A 6,000-nucleotide genomic window follows, 5' to 3' on the forward strand; every position below is an offset into this window, starting at 1 on the left:
TCAAGCCAGTCAAGAAGCAGAGATGGAATCTGAACTCAGTTCTGACCCCAAAGCCTGTATTTAACTTGTATGAAAAAAAAAGGGGGTTTAAAATAGCCGTTACCTTAAACTTAACTTTGAGAGCATCAAATATAGAAACACTTTGCTGAACTTCATCTCTCCATCTGGGAGAGCTTCTCTAAGAATTACATTTTCTATTTTTATTCCTTTCCTCTAATCATCTCCCATGATTAAGTATTTAATTAGCCTGTGATCATTGAGACTTTAGAGATTTCATTTCTTATTTTTTTATTCTATTTTTTTGAGAGAGAGAGTACAAGAGTATGAGTGAAGGAGAGGCAGAGGAAAAGAGAGACAGAGAGAATCCCAAGCAGGCTCCATGCCCAGTGCAGAGCCTGACATGGGACTTGATCCCATGACCGCAAGATCATGACCTGAGCCGAAATCAAGAGTCAGGCAGTTAACTGAGCCACCCAGGTGCCCTGAGACTTTAGAGATTTTAAAGCCCTGTTACAGGTGAATCAGTGAAAATGAGAAAGGAAGGACGTCTGAAAATTCATCCTTCCGTAAAAGCAACAACAACAACAACAACAACAACTAGCAAAAATGGTCAAAATCAACTTTCTCAGAACTTTGGAAATTTTACCCAATGGGCTTGCAGCAACCCGGAGAGCATGTATTAAAGAAAAAATTACTAATTTCTATAAGAACAGTGAGCTCTGTTGTTTTAACTTGTCCTCAACCTCTGCTCTCCATCCTGATGATAGCCTTAAAAATTGCCCACATCCCAGGGGAACAAAATGGAGCTGAAGTTCCTTAAAGCCTCATTCCCAAAGAACAAACTGTCATTGTTTTACCTGTCTAGTCGGGTCCCTAAAAAACTTCACTTGAAAGCCTTGCCCTTGACCTCACTGAGAACTGCACAGTGCTAAAACAGCCTCTTCCCAAGGGGCATTTTTTGAAAACAATTATAGATTAATGTTTTAATCTGGCAGCTATGTGAGGCAATTGATCACAAGACAAAAAATAGCCTAAACAAAAAGCCTAAAAGGAAAAAGCTGAGAAATGAGATGCCCATAGGGACTTTGAAATGCTCCAACATCTTCCTGGGTAACTAGAAGACCACAAGACGTATTCCTGGGCATGTAGAAAAAAAAACCTTAGCACTAATAAATGAGTTCAGCAAGGTTACAGGACACAAGATCGATATGTAAAAATTAGCTTTATTTCTAGACATCAGCAATGACTATTCCAAAGATGAAATTAAGAAAACAATTCCATGTATAACAGTACTCAAAAGAATAAAATACTTAGGAAAACATTTAACCAAAGAAGTGCAAGAATCACACTAAAAACCACAAAACGTTGTTGAAAGAAATTAAAGAAGATTGAAATAAATGTAAAGATATGCCATGTTCACGGATCAGAAGAAAATATTGTGAAAATGGCACTATACCCCAGATTGAACTGTGGTTTCAGTATAATCCCTATCAAACCCCCAACTGACTTCTTTCCAAAAATTGGCAAGCTGATTCTAAAATCTGTATGTCAATTCAAGGGACCGAGAATAGCCAAAGTGATCTTTAAAAAAAAAAAAAAAGTTTATCTATTCATTTTGAGAGACAGCGAGCATACACACCCGTGCAGAAGAGCAAACATGAGCGAGTGTGAGTGGGGAAAAGTGTGAGCAGGGGAGGGGCAGAGGGAGAAGGAGAGGGAGCATCCCAAGCAGGCTCCATGCTGTCAGTGCAGATGGCAACACGGGGTTCCATCTCACAAACCATGAGGTCATGACCTGAGCTGAAATCAAGAGCCGGCCACTTAACCAACTGAGCTACCCAGGAGCTCCAAAACGATTTTGACAACGAACAACAAAATGGGGAGACTCACACGCCCTGGTTTCAAAACCTACTTCAAAACTACAGTAATCACGGTGTGGTACTGGCATAAGAACAGACATGTAAGCTGATGGAACAGAACTGACAGTCCAGGAAGAAATCCTCACATTTATGGCCCACTGATTTTCAACAAGGGTGCCAACACCATTCAATGTGGGAAGACTAGTGTTTTCAAACGATGCTGGGACAACCGTATATCCCCATACAAAATAATGTAGTTGGATTCCTACACTTCACACCATATATAAATATTAACTCAAAATGAGTCAAAGACCTAAATGGAAGAGCTCAAGCTATAAAACTCTCAGGAGAGAAATCTTTATGACCTTGGATTTAGGCAACAGTTTCTTAGACATGACACCAAAAGCACAACAAACCAAAGGAAAAATAGATAAACTGGACTTTATTTAAAAATAAAAAAACAACCCAAAACTATCATATGTCTGATACAAGTCTAGCATCCAGAATACCCAGAATATATAAAGAACTCTTAACACTCAGGAAAAAGACAAATAATCAAATGTTTCAATGGGTAAAGGATTTGAAGAGACATTTGGCCAAAGAAAATACATGAATGGCCAATAAGCACATGAAAAGATGCTCAATGTCTTAGGTCATTAGGGAAATATAAATCAAAGCTACAATGAGATACTACTCTACACTCACTAAGATGGCTATGATGGAACAGAGAGACAATGATAAGTGGTAGCAAGATTTGGGGAAACCAGAATCTTCATACATTGGTGGGAATGTAAAATGGTGTAGTCACTGTGGAAAACAGTTTGGCAGTTCCTCAAAAGGGTTAAATATAGAGTTACTACATGACCCAGCAATTCCACTCGTAGGTATGTACCCAAGAGAATTAAAAACATATGACCACACAAAAACTTGTACGTGAATACTCATAGCAGCATTATTCATAAGAGCCAAAAAGTCAAAATAATCCAAATGTCCAATAACTCATGAATGGATGAACAAAATGTGATTGGAGCACCTGGGTGGCTCAGTCGGTTAAGCATCTGACTTTGGCTCAGGTCGTCATCTCACAGTTCATGAGTTCGAGCTCTACATCAGGCTCTGTGGTTTTGGATCCTCTGTCCCCCTCTCTCTCTGCCCCTTCCCCGCTTGTGTGCGCGCTCTCTTTCAAAAATAAAGAAACATTAAAAAAAAGAATGAAGTACTGAAACATGCTACAACCGGATAAATCTTGAAGCCAACAAGCTCTGTGAAAGAAACTAGACACACATTTCGATGAAATGTCCAGAACAGGCAAATCCATAGGGGCAGAAGGTAAATTAGTTGTTGCCAGGGGCCTGGGAGGAGGGGAGAATGGGGAGTAAAGGCTGATGGGTATGGTATTTCTTTTGAGGGGGGTGATGACAATGTTCTGGAATTAGCAGTGATTATTGTCTATCAAAGTATACCATTGGACTATATACTTTATAATGTTGCATATTCTATTATGCGGACTATATCTCAATTTGAAAAAAAAAAAAAAAAAAAAAAAAAAAAAAAAAGAACCACGTTGTGATAAATAGAGAACCAGTTGCCAGAAGACCAAACATGTTAGTAGGTGGAGAAAAGGGGAGCGAAGATTCAAACTCTTCCACAACGGAGGTCAGAGGGAGTTAGCGGTGCGGCTGGGAGCCATGCATTTTTGTTCTTGCCTTGGAAACTCCCCTATTCTTCCTATTCCAGCCCATTCTTCTACGTTTTTTCAGGCCCATTAACATGTCGGGTTTGTGTAACACTAGTTAATATCCAGTCAGACAATGTTATGAAGAGAAAGAACGTGAGTGTCACATGTCTGGTTAAACACAGTTCCTCAACCTTGAGGCTCTGAATGTCCTTTGGCTTTGAAAAAACAACAATGGCATTAATACCTACAAGCTTACTGGTGGGCTCTGTGCAAGTAAGCTCTTCCACGTGTGTGTCTTCCCCTGCCCACCGCTCCCCCCCCCCCCCCGCGCCCACCCCCGGCTCCCTATTAAGAAAGACTATGAAGAATTATGCAGCCAAAACAATTTAGTAGTTTGTTATCCTTCCCCCCAACTATCTCAGTGCTCTACCCCCACTGTCCCCCCCTCTTTCCTGGTAGCTCACCCATGGCCTTATACCCATCGGCTCAGTGCTTCCTCTTACCAGGCAGCCCTCCTGCTGAGATGAATGCCCCGTGTTTACCTGTAGTGAAAACAAAATACAGGCCACTCCAAATTATCCTATTTCCTCCTGTCTTTAGTGCCGCCTTTTCTTCACGGAGCGATTGTGCCTGAGCCAAGGGGAGAATGAGAACTGACCCGACAGGTTACATCTGCTGGACCGACAGCAATTGTTTTTCCACACACTGCGATACGAACGAACGGTGGACATTGCACCAGAGATCATCTCCATTTCCGTTCAATTCCCTCATTTTACAGATAAAAGGTGTGCTGACTCAGTCTATTGGCTTTTGGACATTCGTGGGCTTATCTTGATGGGAGTAAAACATAACAACAGTTATCCTCCAAGACTGTCTCATAATCAAAGTTGAAGAAATACTGTTCTAGATATTTTTTTTTTTGTTTTTTAAAAAACTGTATCTTATTTGAAGAGGAAAACTCAAGTATTTTTGCAAAAGCTTTCTGTTGCAGAGCAACGGGACAGACTAAAGGTAGCTCACAAAATAAGGGAACATTTCTTACGTGTTATTTTTTTTTCTCCAAATTCTTCTACAGAGGTCCAGACAGATGGGCTACGTTTCCTTTCTATTAACTGAGGAGACAGAGAAGACTTAAGGACGGAAGCTTGCCACCACTGCCCTGAATGTACTGAAATCCTAACAGCTTTAGCTGAAAAAATGTCCAAAGCAGGCAGTGACAATAAATTTCAAATAGGACAAACTCCAAACTCTCTATGCTGGAATCCCAAGGCATGGAGGGAAAACTGGCTCCTTGGAGGAAAGCAGTTGAAGAAATAAGTAGAGCGATCTAGACCCTACTCCGGTATGTTTGAAGTACTTGGGGATAGAATAACCCCTTTCCTTTATTCATCTACATAGGTCCATGAGCCATGAGAACATGACTCCCCATGTGAAGCTCCTCAATGCAAGACATCTAACGGCATCACGTAAATCCTTTCTCAGGGGTTGGGCGAAGCCTAAAGAATCTGAAATGGTGAGCCTATGTTTTAATTAAAGTTCTGAGAATAGCCTTGAAGAGGAGTTTCTGGCAGTGAGGACCAGCCCAAGAAGCAAGGGCCCTGGAATCAGGCAGACCTAGGTCTGAATTCTGGCTGTCACTTCCTGGTGAAGGGACTTAAGTAACGAACTTAAGTCTCCGAGTCTTTTTAGCAGCATTTACCTCATAAGGCAACTTGAGGATTAAAGGAAAGAGCATGTGCAAAGCACCTAGCATAAGGCTGGGCACAGAGCGGGTGCCTAGCAGTGACGACGTGATATTTGCACCAGGCGGTGAGCAGGAAGCCTGGGGATGCCCATAGGTGGCATGGCCAGGAGCTCCAGAAGCATAGGGAAAACGAGCTCCCTGCTCGAAAGGTCCTATTCCAGGGAGAAGCTGACTCCAAGGGACGACGCCCAAAAGGCCAGTTGTCATTCAGGTCCTACCTAGTGCCAGGGAATGCGGAATTGTATTACTCGCGAAGCTTCTTAAGTGGTTCTGTCCCTTATTGACAGTGTGAACCTAGGCAAGTCACCCGATGTCTCTGAGTTTCAACTTCCTCATCCCCAAAATGAGGATAATACTACCTGTATCACAAGAGTTGCTGGAAAAACGAAAATGAAGTGCCGTGTGAGGGGCCACGTCCGGAGCATTTCCCACGTGCCAGGCTCTATTCTAAGAGTTTAAGACACATTGTCTTACTTGCAGCACAAGCGAAAGGTCTTAGCATAGTGCCGGAGCGCAGTAAATACCTAATAGAGGTAGGTATTAAAGAAATGATATGGGGCGGAGGAGCAACTACCATGCTTCCCAGAGAAAGAAGATGCCTTGGTATATACGTGGGAAGAATCAGATGCAGCTGGGAGAAGAAAAGTAATAGTTGGGTATGACTATGGCAAAGCTTTTGAACTACCACACACGGAAAATAATAAGAGTTACCCTAAGTC

The sequence above is a fragment of the Lynx rufus genome, unplaced genomic scaffold (assembly GCF_022079265.1).
Source record: "Lynx rufus isolate CCGP_SWC_20201006 ecotype Redwood Valley unplaced genomic scaffold, mLynRuf1.p SCAF_34, whole genome shotgun sequence".
Taxonomy (NCBI): domain Eukaryota; kingdom Metazoa; phylum Chordata; class Mammalia; order Carnivora; family Felidae; genus Lynx; species Lynx rufus.